This window comes from Lampetra fluviatilis, chromosome 43, assembly GCF_964198595.1.
Source record: "Lampetra fluviatilis chromosome 43, kcLamFluv1.1, whole genome shotgun sequence".
NCBI classification, from domain to species: Eukaryota; Metazoa; Chordata; class Hyperoartia; order Petromyzontiformes; family Petromyzontidae; genus Lampetra; species Lampetra fluviatilis.
In genome coordinates, this window is record NC_136317.1 from 10,692,652 (window position 1) to 10,709,514 (window position 16,863).

Here is a 16,863-nt window from a genome sequence, read left to right on the forward strand (position 1 = left end):
CACCATGGCCAAGACCAAAGAGCTCTCCAAGGATGTCAGGGACAAGATTGTAGACCTATACAAGGCTGGAATGGGCTACAAGACCATCGCCAAGCAGCTTGGTGACCAATCAACTTCAAGGACAGTGCACATTATCAGAGTTATGTATTTTGTTTGTATTATGACTGCAGGTATTGCGGTCTATGCAAACATGACTCCTTGTAAAAAGGTGTCAGTTTTGTTGCCAGATAGAAGGGTAAAAAACCAATTATCATATTTTTACTGGCAAATGAGGTTCCCATAGTGAAGGTGACAACAGTTGGTGCGATTATTCGCAAATGGAAGGAACACAAAAGAACTGTCAATCTCTCTCGGCCTGGGGCTCCATGCGAGATCTCACCTCGTGGAGTTGCAATAATCATGAGAACGGTGAAGAATCAGCCCAGAACTAAACGGGAGGATATTGTCAATGATCTCAAGGCAGTTGGGACCATAGTCACTAAGAAAACAGTTGGTAACACACTACGCCGTGAAGGACTGAAATCCTGCAGTGCCTGCAAGGTCCCCCTGCTCAAGAAAGCACATATACATGCCCGTCTGAAGTTTGCCAATGAACATCTGAATGATTCAGAGGACAACTGGTTGAAAGTGTTGTGGTCAGATGAGACCAAAATGGAGCTCTTTGGCATCAACTCAACTCGCCGTGTTTGGAGGAGGAGGAATGCTGCCTATGACCCCAAGAACACCATCCCCACCGTCAAACATGGAGGTGGAAACATTATGCTTTGGGGGTATTTTTCTGCTAAGGGGACAGGACAACTTCACCGTATCAAAGGGACGATGGACGGGGCCATGTACCGTCAAATATTGGGTGAGAACCTCCTTCCCTCAGCCAGGGCATTGAAAATGGGTCGTGGATGGGTATTCCAGCATGACAATGACCCAAAACACACAGCCAAGGCAACAAAGGAGTGGCTCAAGAAGAATCACATTAAGGTCCTGGAGTGGCCTAGCCAGTCTCCAGACCTTAATCCCATAGAAAACCTGTGGAGGGAGCTGAAGGTTCGAGTTGCCAAACGTCAGCCTCGAAACCTTAATGATTTGTAGAAGATCTGCAAAGAGGAGTGGGACAAAATCCCTCCTGAGATGTGTGCAAACCTGGTGGTCAACTACAAGAAACGTCTGACTTCCGTGATTGCCAACAAGGGTTTTGCCACCAAGTACTAAGTTATGTTTTGCAGAGGGGTCAAATACTTATTTCCCTCATTCAAATGCAAACCAATTTATAAAATTTTTGACATGCGTTTTTCTGGATTTTTTGTTGTTATACTGTCTCACTGTTCAAATAAACCTACCATAAAAATTATAGACTGATCATTTATTTGTCAGTGGGCAAACGTACAAAATCAGAAGGGGATAAAATACTTTTTCCCCTCACTGTAGCTGACACGTTCATCATCTGGCCACATGGTCAGACAGCACTGGACCAATTTTTCAACCACATCAAGTCCATACATCCATCCATAAAATTCACCATGGAAGTAGAAAATGATGGCAAGCTACCATTCCTGGATGTTTTGATTGAGAATAGACCTGATGGCTCGTTGGGACATTCTGTCTACAGGAAAGCCACCCATACGGATTCCTATCTAAAGCCTGATTCCCACCACCATCCAGCCCAGAAGAACTCCCTCATCAAAACACTACACCATAGGGCACGTTGCATCTCTGACCAGCAACACCTAGCCAGTGAGCTGGAGCACGTACACCAAGCCCTCAAGATGAATGGATATTCAAACTGCACAATCCACAACGTTTTATCCCCAACCATGGGGAGAGAACCATCTGAGGACCCAATAAAAACCATCACCTTGCCATACATAGCAGGTGTTACTAAAAATATTTCCAAAATCTTGAACAAACACAAGGTTCGATTCAATACAGTACACAAAATCCGTGATTTGATCCAATACCCTGGTGTCTACAGACTAAGTTGTGTCTGCGGTAGCAGTTACATCGGGGAAACGAATCGGTATGTCTCAAACCGTGTTCGCGAACACAGGCCAGATTTGAAACACGGCAGAACGAATACCTCTGCCGTGGCTGATTACTATTTTAACGCGGTGGGTTCACACGACATTGTTTTTTTCCGAGACCAAGGTACTCTGCAAACCTTCGGGCTACCATCAAAGATTTGTCCATGAAGCCATCCAGATATTTTAACACAGACAATTTCAACCGAGAAGATGGGTACAAACTAAGCAGTCATTGTAAGGATGTTATTAACCAGGTAAACTCATAACTTTCTGTGATGTTTCCATCCTTCCTGCCGTTGTTTAGCAATTATATCCAACTGAATTACATCACCTTGTTAAATGTATTTACATTAACAGACTAAGGTCTCACTAACATAGCCACCGCTGCTCCCTTTTGCCTCGATGTAACGGTAGCTCTCGCTGTTTAATAGGCTGTATGTCTCAATGGCACGGCCACCGTTATGGTGGTTCTCTTGCATTGATACGCTGGCCTCTCACTATGCAGCAGGCAACGCCGCAGCTTGTGTTGCCCACGAGGTGGTGCTGCTATGCCCGGTCCTCTGACACAGACATGCTATCTTCCCATTAAACTCGTTTATATTGACACGCCAATCTCTCCCTTTAACGCAGCTGCTGTGCGTGCGTACGGCGACGAGACTCCTTTCCATCTCTGACCCCGCCTACTTACCCTTGGGTCACACCCACCTCAAACCTATATATAACCTCTTGTTGCAGCAGCCCTTTCCTGTTCAGCAGTTCTACTGCTGTATCTTTCCACCTGATGACGATTGCTTGTGTTGCGATCGAAACGCCCTGATTTATTATTTATTTTTATACCTACGTGACTTTATCAAAATAACCAAAGAGTATAAACAGAAGCTACTTGTGCATGTGGTGGCTGGACATGCGGGCTACATGACCCAGCCAACGCAGCCTTGCCTGGCGGAGGAGCTCACTGATATGAATTTGTGACCTTCTCACACAATCCTTCCTGGTTAAACCCAGGATGGATCATAGGCAGGTCAGTCTGAATATTTCAACCTGGCGCAGATGTTCATTTAGAGGGGTTCACGTTTCGCAAAGCATAGAGAAAGGAGGACATGACAGTGGCCGATAAAAATCTAAGCTTCATATGGAGTGACAGGCCAGATACATTTTGGTGTGGCTAATGATAATGCCCCATCTCTTAGTGGCATGCTGCAGGTTCAGCAGCAGACTTTCTAACTCCGAAGAGTGAGCATAAATTACCAGATCATTAGCATACTTAACATGGTTTACCGATAGGGAGCCATCCCTTGACTGCACATCGACATCGATCATCCTCTGTATCGGATGGAAATTCCTCTGGTATAGGCGTGGAAATATCGAACTACGTCATAGAAAAATATGTTCAAATTATGTAAGAGCTAGAGGATATCCCTGTTGCACCTCAAGGTGAATCGGGAATGGCTCTGACTTCCAGCCACGCACGTTTACCTGGACCCGCCCACCGTCATGACGGTCCTTAAGGATTGTGAGCAGAGGGTCAGGGACCTCGAAAGCACGAAAAATAGTCTAGAGCCTTGGCCTATTGATGGTATCATAGACCTTGACCAGGTCAATAATGCAGAGATATTGGTCCTGTTCAAATTCTCTACAATAGGTGATCTCTGTGCAGGGCCACCCCGACCTGAAACCACATTCGGGCTCCTCAAGCCTCTCCTCAGCGATGAATAGCGCTGGGCAGCGACGATCTCCCACATACAAACCCACTCACACACAAACTCACACGTATAAACTAACGCTTTGCATTACCGATATAGTATTATAATAAACCGGTTACCAGTTTTAAGTACGTATGCAAATGCCTCGTAATACACGTAACATTTTATAACCCTTTAAATTGACAACCGAAGCAATTTGCGATGGTGTACAATACTGGTTAGCAGCAAACAGGATTTGCAATCCAGAGGTATCGCTAATTCGATTCCAACTCCCAGCGCGGCAGTTGAAGAAATTGTCTAGGTTCGTATATCTTTAAATACTCGACGGATACAATGAAATCATACAATACGCTACGTTTGGGGCAATGGTCCTTTTATAGCACATTAATTAGATATGTTCAACATCATATTTTTATATCTTAAGGCGAGAGTGTTATTAATGAATGTGTTGAGTTGTTTTTATGCGTGCTTATGCACCACTGCCAATGCAGCAGGAGCATCGCCGAATAACACGCGTGTTTAATAACACATCACAGACACAAAAGGCCACACACGTACATACAAATATACGCAAACGCACAAACCACACATTTACAAATATGATTACATGTTTAATCGCCCTATCTCTGTCCACCCAGCATTATGGGTAGCTTCAATCTCGATTGAAAACTCATTTCGTTAGAACTGCGTTTTTATGGCTAGTTGTCCTTTCCTCGCACCTCCGATTAGTACGGATGGCTACGCACGGTGTGAAAGAAGTTCAACATACATACGTTACACCACATTCAGTCCACCGGCAGGTCGCGCGTCGTTTCGGAAACTGCTTCTTCCAAGACGTCTCTTCAGCTTGGAAGAGTAGCCCTAAGAACACTCCAGAGCTCCCTCGAGCGGAGGCCCTTCCAATCAGAAGTGGCGTGAGCGAGAAACTGCAGGGTTGCAACTTTATCTTTCAACTGAGAAACGTGGGCATATGTATACCATAACACACGATGACTTGCACTGTCGTTCGGTTTGTACACTCGCGTTTGCCGATCAATATATTAACTCCTGACATTCCACTGAGAACGAATGCCGATCCTAACTTATGGAACTGGTAATTGATGAGAAAATAGTTGCCGTTTTGTCGGCTCCCATTGAACAATCCGAATGTAAACCAGCGTGCACGCACGCACACATACGGCGACCAAGCATGTGCAACAATACAGACGTAAAGAACGCACGATAGCCTTTCATCGTTGGAGCAAGTGATGTGCCCGAACACTTTATAAATCAGGCACGGCACACGAGGGAGACCTTTTTCTCCCCAGTACTGATGTTTACTTATTGCAGCAGGTACTCGTTTAAGGCTGAGTCGACCTAAGTGAGGCTCATAACTGATTCAGATACCACTCACCACTGATGTCAACCGTGGCTGGAAATCACAAACTGTGCCACCAGTCTCCACATGCAAAGCCCACAAACATGCACATAGATACACACGAACTACACGCATATATATAAACTCATGCACAGAGAAACACAAATACATTAGCTCAAAGACAAAGACCCCCCGTATAGCCTTAACAGACTGTTGGGACAAGTGCTATTCGTGAGCACCTATGAAGGCCGGTACGACACACGAGGGGGTGGGTGGCCAGTACCACTCCCGGCCGCCTTTGTCTCTTTAATAGCGATGTTTACACATCGTACCATATATTCATTTGCGGTTGAGTCGACCTAGGGTATTCCCAGAACCGGTTCAGATAACCGTAGCTGGTGTTAGTCATGAGCGGGAATCCAACGCAAATCGGCTGTATCGGAACACAGCGCCCTAACCACTACACAACAAAAAAATAAATACAAAAAAATCCCCCATGTAGCCTTAACAGACTGTTAGGGTAAGTGCTGTTAGCGAGCACCGATAAAGGCCGGAACGGCACACAAGGGGGTTGGGTGGTAGAAACTACACATGCAGAAATACCATCCCACACACATACGGACACATACGAATGCATACCACATACATACAAATCCACAGACATAAACCCACACGTAGTCCATGCAGATCCACACAAAACACATCACAGACACATATAGTCGTACATACAAATATACACAAACGCAAAAACAACACATGAACAAATATGATTACAAACACACGTACATATGCAAACACACACGTCAACACAAACTCACGTACCACACCACACCCTCACACAAACCCGAACATAAACACAAAGCTACACGCATATATACATATAAACCCACACACAAATAGAATCCACACAATACGCAGACACATCCCCACACACGAACATATAATGACATATAACTCCATAAAATGCACTTACACGCATCATCACAACAAATCTGCTTACCTTGCTTACAACTTTTCAACGTAACAAAGCATTGGCCAACAAAACGAGCCAACAGCGTCTCGACAGACTGACTCTTTGCAGCACGAGCCACTGCTATTGCTATATTTCCCCGGTGATACTACGAAGCACTGCACCAGTGAGTGCGCCTAATGACCGTGCCCCGGTGCTCGGTGTGCGCGCCTCTTGCTCCCAACGAATAATCACGTTGAGCTGTGAGCGCAGAGGTGGAGGCGGAGCTACCTCGGGAATGTCTCGCACTCCACAGTGACATAATTATACACGCCAATGACGTCACGTTCAGGGTTTCCACGCATTTACCAATGGTGACGTAATCATTTGGATGGAATTGTCCCAATATCGATGTGTGCATTGCCCGTTGGCTTCACTGCTTGACTGGCTGTCCTTTAAGCCAGCTGATCAACACGTCACATGTTCACCAACCCTGCCTTCACCAATCCGCAATTACCAGCATGGGGAAGTATGGTCTAATAACCACCCACGACCAGCACGGGGTAGAGATGCCGTTATCCTGCAGTAGATTGACAAGATGTCTGTACAATATACATGGTGAATTCAATATTACACGGGACAACCAATCGTGTGTTTTTTTATAGCATGTGTTTTGCCAGTAGTTGTCCTATGAAACACCATCCCGTATTTTTTTTGTATTTCTATTTTTCTTGTCACCTGTTATGCACGTTATGTTTTCCAGGGAACCGATGTTTTTGTTGATGAAACCCGATTCAAGAGCTTCTTAGCTCACAGGGCACTTCAAAATGAACTGAACTAATTTGGCAGCCATCAATACAGCTGTTAGCTCAGATAATTTTGTAAATGAGTGTTTTTTACATGCCAATTAATAGTGACTGAAGCCATCACATTAATCATAATTCTCCACTCACAATAATTAGGTCATGAGTTCAGACCCTAATGAAGATTGACTTTTCCCATAATCATCACCGAAGTATTATTATGAGAATCGGTTTTGGATGCAGAGCGGGGCTGTTGAACTCCGAAGTGAAGACGACATCATCGGTCCTCAAGTCCCGGGTCGTCGTCCTGGACCAGGCAGCCCGTTGCCTGCCTGGTCCATTCTGTGTCGTGTTCCAGAGTGGTAGTGAGTTGAGGAAGGTGGTCACCACCTCATGTACAGTGTTATATTACTTACCGTTTAATAAATAGTGTTGCCTCCAAGCTGTGTGTGTGTGCACCTAATTCGAACCCACTACACTGGCAAAGGAGGTCCCATGACGAAGTACTTATTAGTTTAGTGTTATTTTATTTAGTTTAATAATTTTTAGAACGCAAATGTTAAGGATAAGAAATTGTTGCATTTGTAAGCGTGACCAATACAATAAGATAAAATAAATACAACAATCAAGCAAATAAAAGTGAGACCAAAATGAAGGAGCTTCTGATGATAGAGATGTTTGGCAACACTGGCAGCCACGAAGTGGATTTAAATTAACGGCAGTTTGCTGTGGTCGTTGGAGTGAAAATGGTTTAGAGGTATGGGGGGAGACCTTGAGAGAGAGGTCCGTGGCACAGGATAATGATGTAATGTATCATTCATTTCAGATCAAATCAGAATTTTAATTTATACTGGAGGAATCTGATGAGCTCTTAAGCTCTTTTTCACAGATGTTCAGTAAGATGCACGGGGTCAGAACGTTACAACAGCAAACAATACACAAACACGATATGGGCAGTTGGAGGCAGTCGCCCTCCAACACAGCGGAGGGCAGAGGAGCAACCCTCACAACAACTCAGCGAGTTGGGACAGTATAGAGCACAGAAGGTGCATCTGTCATCTCAGTCAGTCAGCCCATTGATGAGTAACCAGTGCAATGTTTTTAGCATAGCTGAGGGCGGCGTGCGAAAGGTTGTTTTGGAGCTGCTATAGTTTGTTGAGGTGCTTTTCTGATGTCCAAGTAAGGATGGCGTTGCAATAATGAAGGCGAGTGCCAACAATGCAACATGCCAGAGTCGTTAAAATATGGGCGGATTTGTCATAACGCCTCGAGGTGGTGATTGTATTATTTATAGTGTTCAGCATGTGGTGGTCAAGGTGATGTCAAGAGCATTTAGTAAGCCTATTGTGATGCCTGTTGTGCAAAGTCAGCATGATTGTTTTTTATCAGGGAAGATGGGATTAAGAAAGGTGGTGGGGGAAACAGTCAGAAGGGTTACGGTCTCCTGCCATGTTTATGGTTCGGGTGAAAGAGGTCAAACCTGATCAGTTTTGCCCTGAGCGCAGCAAGTGATACTGAGGAACGACCGCAGTAATCAGAAGCATAAAATCGAGTAGGAATGACCCAGTGATGGGGGGAGGGGGGCACCAGGATGGATGGCAATGCTTTGCAGTGGATGGGTGGGATAGGTGACCTTCAGGTAGGCAGCTCATGGTAAGGAACTGCCGCAGGATGCGTCCTGTTTGGAGAAGCCATAGTTGGTGGTCGGAGGCGGCGGACATTGCTGATGGAAAACAGTGTTAGGATGCTTGATGGCAATGCGCTGCTCGCAGTTGCAGGAAGTGTAAACCAGTTGTCCACCAGGGGCAGCCCAAAGTGTCGGTGCCATACCCAGCCAGCTGCGGGGCACAGCCCGCTCCACGCGAAGGTCAATGTAGGTGATGGGGCTTACACGGAACCAGGCATATGTAGCCAGTTTGGGCTTACTTGATATCAATCACACATATAATTGTGCACTCTGCTAATTGCTACTGGTGAAGCTTATTATTTTTTGAGAGAAGACAATGGGGATCAGGGATTAGACCCCGAGCCCACACATGCACAGTAGAGATACGATGCATGCCCCAATGTTGATGGGGGCTGACTCCTTACTGACGAATTGAGCTGCGGTGTTGTGACGGGGTGGTGCCTCTGATCGCTATTGCAGCAGAGATGCCACTGCCCTTTTGAGGAAAACTTCGAAATAAAGTCTCGCCGTTCCACAAACCCCTGGTGTGCTCATCTGTTGTGGAGTATCCAACATCTCCAGAGGACAGAACACAATACATCGTCTCCGAACTTTATTATTTTCATTGTCATCTATTTAGCCGACCTGTCCCCCTCGCAAGGATTCAAGACGGGAGGAGAGGGACAGGGCATACCGGCAACACATAGCGACAATGTGGCACCGGCTGGCACCAGGGTGAATGTCCAAAGACCAATGCCACTGCAAAACGCTGTCAAGCCAAAGGGGCCTGCGGAAAGAGTGGCAGGTGCCTGGCAGGGGAGGTCCCAGCGGGATACTTCCAGAGATGCCAGGCGGCTGCTCAGAAACAGCGAGGACAGTGTGGGCCTGGTAGAGGATATGAAAGGCAGCAAGGATGTGGGTGCTAACAGCACGGGGTTGGTTAAATCCAAGCCAGAGCGCCACAAGAGTTGCCACTGGATACAACCACGAGTCAGGGAAAGCCTGAGCAAAACTGACACCAGCAGGCGCACGCAGCCAGCAGGGACCATACAGATTTCAAGGACGAGAGCTAGTGGCTGGTGGGTAGTGGCGAGCTAACAGCCACGGCAGACATCAAACCCCAGAGGGCAGCAAAAAAACAAGCAGGGACTCTGGACAAGGCCCAGCACAATTGGCACACACGTTGGCAATCCGAAGCCACCTGAAGCCCAGATGATGCGGTGCAGGCCCCCCCTAGGGGTAGATACAAGTCCGACCCGAGGCATGGGCGCTGTGGTAATATTAAAAGTGGGCTACGATGGAATCACCTATGATCTTGCTGATGTTAGCCAATCAAATAAAGTGGGGTCGGTGTCACACGACTATTCGCCTGCCTGTTAATCTATTGGCAATTAATCAATTGCCTATATTATCGACATTTTTGGTTCGACTGAGCTGAATCGATATAATCAATCTCGATTCATGATCCGCAATGACCATATATGAGCAACGCCACGCTCACGTTCTTCCATATGTAGTGACGCCGACACAAGTTGTACTTTACTCATAGTCTTTATTCGAACACAGCGCTGTATCTACGCCTGGGCTTCTTTCTTGATGCTTTAACTTCATCGTCTCTCCAACCGTCCCCTCCCCTTGTGCTATCCCCTTCTATATTTTCCAAGCCCCCTTTTTGGAATCTTTGCTCACCCCACTCGTTTCAGCCAATCCTTGTCCTCCTCCAACAGTTGTCAACCGTCGCCCCTACAGTCAACCCCGTTTCCCTCATTTTACATTTGAATCTCTCATCCAATCCCTTTCAATCTCATCTCCTGACCAATCGTTTTTGAGGCCTCCCTACACCAATCAGAGGCCTTCGTTAACTTCCTGACTGTCCGTTCACCGGTACGCTTGTGTCGGGTAAGTGGTCTGTTGCTTTGGCCATTATATCACCCCCCCCCACCTTTAATAAAATGAGCCATCCCAGCTATCACCAGGGAGGGAAAATGACCATCCCAACAGACCACGGGAAGCCAAGTAGAACCCTACCCACTAGAGCTTGATGACATCATAGCAATGTGCCCTTGTGTCCGAATTGTGGCAATAAACAATTGTGTGGTGTGAGTATTTTCGGTGTGCGGATTATGCACCTCCCACAGTTAGCCAACACAACAGCACCAACAACAAGACTGTGGGAACAACGGGGTGCGGCCATCGCCTTAACCATCAGGAACAGTGTTAGTGCAACCAAGCACGTTTTGCACGGGTCCTTGTTGCCGGACTGCAGTATGCTGCGGGGTCGCTATTTGGCTCAGTCCTGTAGGCGGCACAGGAGCATGCACAGGTGATTACATTTCTTTTGCGCGGCTGCTGTGGCTCATCGGACATCCGAGACCCCGGCGGAACAGGACATGGAGATGAGGTGCTTGTGTGATGATGAAGGTAGGGTTTGAGACGTATACACATTGCGGCTGATATACTTCAACGATTTTGACTAGGCCTTTCCATGGTCGGTGCATTTTAGGAGTGGTCTGTAATGGGGGTTGCGGGCAATGCAACCACGACTTGTTGCCGACTGCCCTGGGAAATGTGTAGGGATTTTAGCAAATTGGGTTTTCATTTGTGAATGATTAATTTTATTTGTTGTTAGCCTTGTAAAAATTGATTTAAATTTTCTTTAACTTTGTTTTCCTTTTGAAAATATTACTGGGGGCTTCACAGTACATGTAGCCCAGGGGCCTACAAAATCTTAATCCCGCCCTGCTCCTGGTCGTACATGCGGAAAAAAAGGGCGGAATCCAATAGAGGCATGTGGGGCCAGCCTATATGCTGCCAAGACCCCCAGAATATTGAGATCCCAATCGGTTTGTACTTCGTCTACAGCATGGCAGAGCATGGATGTTATCATTCCGATCAGCTGTTCCACCATACGATCTGTCTGAGGGTGGTATGGGGAAGTGCGTATCTTTTTCGTGTTCAGTGCCTCACACACTTCCCGCAGAAGTTTTGATGAAAAATGTCATCCCTGATCACTGAGGCTGTTTTGGTGGGCCCTTGTCCATCACATATCCATGGAGGAACGCATCTGCAATAGATGCGGTTGTCTGATCAGGTAGTAGCCATGCATTGGCCATCTCAAAGTATTCGACTCCCACCAAGATACATGTTTTTCCCCTCGGTGCGCATGGGAAGGGCCCGACGACATTGAGGGCAACTAGCTCATTCACCCTGGAGACTGTGATGGACTGCAAGGGAGGCTGTGACTTGTGAGCTAGCGGTTCACGACACGCATACTCCATGCAACCCGCAACCAAATCGTACACATCGGCGGACATACATGACCAGTAATAGTCTTGTTGTAAGGTTAACAGTGCTTTTCAGGACCCCAAATGTAGTCGTTAATTTGTGTGTACCTCCCGCGTTAGCCTCCCTTGCAAGGATGTAGGCAACACCAGACAATGTCGTCGAGCAATCCCGTCCCACCACATCAACAATCCCTCATGGAGCACAAACTGAGACCCTCCTGGGGAGGTTGGTGTAGATTGGTCTATTTTTGCCTGCCTTCGCAGGGGCAGCAGGCTGGTATCATCAACTTGTAGCTACCCCCATTCTATATAGCTACCCCCATTCCATATAGGTGAGACCTTTTCTGGTTCGTCCGCAGGTGCCTCGGCAGGATGCACTGATGCTATCGTTGCCAGCGCTTCCAGAATAGTGGGTTTGCATCGGCCGGCACCCAATGCACACGAACACGGTTCCTCGCAAAGTAACCGAGACAAAGCGGTGGCGTGTGGATGTTTTAAGCCCTTGCAGTGTATGATTTGGTATGAATATTCTGATTGGGTTCAGTGATGATGTAATCCTGCTCTATTTAAGACCGGAAGAAGATGGATGGCTTCACGACTGGCAAATCGCCCGATGATGCTGGATGTAATTACCAGCAAAATGTCGTACTCAGATTGTAAATGTTGTGGATTCACTCTCCAAAACACCGTTGGGCTGAAGCAGTAACTATTTGGCATTTTATTTACATGACAAATCGTTTACTAATTGGCTGTGTCTGGTGGTGGAGGGTTTCGATGCATTTATACTTACGCAATCTAACCCAAAAACCTTTATTATGAGTATCCAGAGGCAATCTGTTTAAGAAATCGGTTTCCAGCAGGCATGGACTGCTAATGTGCTGGATACCAAATTGGGTCCCGACAAGGCGAGTTCCGCAATTTGTACCCATGTCTTGATTTACCCTATGATTCCCATGTTACCCCCATTTGCTGCTACATACATACTGGTGACTGGTGACAAGCGGTGGCTACTGGGCGGTAACAGGTGGAATATTAAATAAAAGTTGTTTGACGCACCCGTATAAATGAAGATGCGTACCTCTACCCCTCCTATTGAGCCCACTACTACCAAGGTACCCACAGCTACCGCTACAACCCGCCGAGCCAGCTTCCTCCACTGGTTGCCCGACTTGGGCCACTGGTGGAAACCAAGTTTCGGCCTTGCCCAGAGGATTTAGTGACCCCATTGTCACCAACGTTCCCCGAAACAGATGGTACACACTAAATGGCGATGGAGGTGGAGAGAGGCAATGAGTCACTATATGTGTGAGGTGAACTACCTAGCCAGGTATCTAGGGTGTTGCGACTCGCCTGGTTTTGCAGCACCAATGGAGAAATGAACGCTGCCGGCGCTGACGTTAGAGGGTCGCTCCTGCATCCTCTGGCGATGTTCCCCGGTCAGCCGCAGCGATGGCAGGTGATGGGTGGGCTCCGTGGCAGAGTCGCCATCTCCCCCCTCGGGTCCCATCCCTGAGGTCACTGCGGGATCATCCCACTGGGTCTCGTCTACCCGCGGACCGCCGCCACCACCTCCTCCTGCGGACCTCTGCTGTCTTTGGCTGCCGTCACAATGATCAAGCCCCCGCCAACAGTACCCTTCATCCTGCAGCCTGAGCATGAAGCACAGGCAGCGGTCTCGAGGAATCCTTCTAGCCGGGCCACCACCCGGGTCCGTCGATTCATCTCCTCCTGTGCCCGCAGACACCAGGCCAGCCACAAGGAGGTATGTGCCTCCTCTACTATAGGCCGCACCATGGCCATCTCGTGCAACAGGTCCAGCGCCGCTTCATCCAGCTGACGATAAGCCGCCTGGCCAAGCGCCATCAGCGCACTGCTGTAGGCGAGGGGCGATTCGGCTTCTACACGCTTGTGCTGTTATATTTTCCTCTTTGCATTTGAAGGTGGGTCGAAGACCTCCATCATCTCGCAGCACGCTGCTTGCAGCATGGTCCTCCGCTCTGCCGGTATAGCCTTGACGATGGCGAGAGCTTCGTCATTCAAGGCTGTGGGCAATGCATTCAGCGCTTCGGCTTTTGACCAGTCCAAGGCCTGATATGTGGCCTCGAACCATCAGGTGAAGGTCCCCCAGTCACCACCCCCTGCCACAAGTCGGGGAGGTTGGTCAGCTACTCTCTCCCTCTCGCCGCTGGGGCTGTATCCGGTGATGGTGCCCTGGCTGCCGCCACTGCTCCGGGCGTCCCTGGCTCCCCGGCCTCCATAACAGTTGGTCAGACAGCTCCGACTCTCAGTTCTTGCGTTGCCATCTCTGCCACTCCTGGTTTCCTCTCCTTGGCAAGCTGTATAACTAGCTGGGAGACTGCATCCCTGAGATGGTCTATCCATCCTTCTAGCCACCCCCATCCTTGGGTCGTGAGCAGTGCTCGGTTGAGTAAAAGCTCCGTTTGCTGCTGTTGCCCTGTTCGACTTCCACCAGCGCCATCGCAGCCTATCTTCCATCTCCAAGGTTGATTTACAGGTCCTCCTCACCCGGTACGTTTTGTATTTAAGACCTCCTCGTCGTTGGACGTCATCGGTGGGTTCTTTAATTGGCTTGGGTGCGACATTCTTCAGATACTCCACTTTATTCATACCAGTTGTAGTGACGTTGACACGTTGTACTTTACTCAAAGTCTTTATTTCAACACAGCACTATATCTATTCCCAGGCTTCGTTCTTGGTGCTTGAACTTCGTCTGCTCTCTAACCATCCCCTGCCTTTGTGCTATCCCCTTTTACATTTTCTGAGCCCCCTTTCAGGAAGCTTTGCTTACCCCACTGCCAATCCTTGTCCTCCTCCAACGGTTGTCAACTGATGCCCCTACTGTCAACCTTGTTTCTTGCCTGTTACGTTTCAATCTCTCATGCAATCTCTTTCAATCTCATCTCCTGACCAATCGTTTTTTAGGCCTCCCTGTACCAATCAGAGGCCTTGGTTGTCTTCCTGACTCTCCATTCACCCGTACGCTTGCGTCGGGTAAGTGGTCTGTTACTTCGGTCATTACATATATGTAATGGTGTTATGGAACGAATGCACACCATTTCCGGCTAGCACCCACTACTTACCTGCAGGGGGCTGTGGGATGTTTGGATCCTCCGCACCCCTCCCAACGGGTGGGGGCTGCGGAGTGTCCTGGGATCCCACAGAACCCCGCCCCTTGGTGGGGAGATGTATAAAAGGCAGGAGCCGAGAGGGTGGGAGGCAGTTGTGCGCACGAGCTGAAGCCAGTAGAGCCAGTAGAAGACTGAAGACCGGCTAGCTAGACCCTGGGACTCCTCTGGGCCGCCGTCCTTGTAAGGGACGGTCAGAGTGAGCCAGTGGTGCAACCTGGAAACCTTGGAGCCCGACGTCCTTGTCAGGGCCGGGTCCGTGTGGCTGAGGGTCGAGGCCTGTACCTTGGCTGGGTCGGGTCAGCTAGCCTCCCTTAGGGCCCTTATCCAGAAGACCCGAGACTTTAGGGTCAGGTGTGTTAGGCTTAGTGTTTATCCCAGCTCCCAGCGGTTGAAGGGGCCGTTACCCCTTCAGCAAGTAGTCTGTACACAGTGTGGTTAACGTGTTGTTTATTAATAAATAAGCGTTGCCTCTAAAAGTCGTCTGCGCATCCTAAAGAACCCACTACATATATATGGGGGAGGCAAATTTCTGATCAGTGATTTTGTGGGGTGTATGATTGTGTAACTTTAGTACAGGCCACAGAGCATACCTGTGGGCCCAGCACAGATTACTGAAGGCAACGAAAGCCCCAAGCAGAGTCGGTGGAGAAGTGCAAGCCAGGTGGGAAAGGCCAAGCTGCACGAACGCCAAGAGGTCAAGGCCGGATTAAGGCTCTTGTAGGCCCTAGGCACAGGGCTAAATTTGGTTATATATATTTTTTATCATACAGATGTAGTTGCATAGAATAGTAGTGTAGTGACATATGGTAGTAGCATAGCACTGGCTGCTGGCAGGGAAGGGGATCTGCGGCTTACGGCAGCCCTGACGTCGGCAGGCCAGGATATACACCAGAGGGGGATCTAAGGGAAAGGTCACAGAAGGGGCACACCAAGAACCCGCTAGTAGGTTCTAGAAAGGGGGCGTGGCCGGGGGCAGAGCCAGGCCACACTGACCGTATAAGAGGTGCCCCTGTAGGGGACCTCGGGGCTGTTGTTGGAGTGGGATCTCCGTCGTGCTGCTGAAGTCTTCGTCACCATTCTTCTCGTCATTCTTCACCATCCTTCTTGTCGTCGTCTTTGTCTTTGCCATCTTGAGGCTTCACCAGTCAGGCAGCCTACCAACTGTCTTGACTGAGTAGCGTCGCCGACAATAGATGGACTAATTATTAAGAGTGTTAACCCCGATGGTGCTTGTTAATAAAGAAGTGCCTTCAAGACTTATCATCTCTGAGTTAATCACTACACATATGTAATAAAGGTCGTGGAAGCGACTTCTGGTATCCGGTCTTTATTTGTCTTTCATTACAACACTCCTTCACGCTGCTGACAGACAGCGTGAGAGGGATAGAGAGAGAGAGAGACGTGCCACGTGGCAGCCTCGACCCCCGCTCTCGCGTGGCCTCTCCCTCCATTCGTTCCAGTTCTGACCACGTGTTGTTCATCTCCACCCCTATTTAATACCCGGGTCACGTGGTACCTTTCCACCAATCCTGGTTAGCCTCTATGGAATCTTCCAGACTCCATCGTAGGCTCCCGGGATCACGCCCCTGACTCGTCTCCCCATTGGCTGTGGCTAAAGCCAGCAGAACCAATCCTCTACTCACAGCTGTCACCTTTCCATTACGTCAGGGCCACGCCCCTAGGCTTCCCCCCATTGGCTATGGACCAGGACCGGCAGAGCCAATCATCATGACGAGTTGTGATCCGTCAGCGACCCGGATATATTCTCACATTACACATACAAAGAAAAAAGCATGGTCAAAATTAGATTTTATAGGCCCTAGGCACAGTACATACTGTGGCATATTAGATAGCATGGCCCTGCAAGAGGTAGGTGGCCCAAAACCGGCAGGCCTAGGAAGCAGCCGAGCCAGCAATACCTTTCCATGATGTAGGTT

The 16,863-nt window shown here is 48.4% G+C and overlaps 1 protein-coding gene across 1 annotated transcript in view; it reads right to left on the reverse strand.

Annotated features, from left to right (window-relative positions):
- Window positions 1-6,274, reverse strand: part of SLC5A7 (solute carrier family 5 member 7) — a 90,105-nt gene extending 83,831 nt beyond the window's left edge. Inside the window, exon 1 of the mRNA XM_078876328.1 lies at window positions 6,076-6,274. The gene's annotated coding sequence lies outside the window, so the exon portion shown is untranslated. The remainder of the gene's footprint in view (window positions 1-6,075) is intronic.
- Window positions 6,275-16,863: the final 10,589 nt, after the last annotated feature.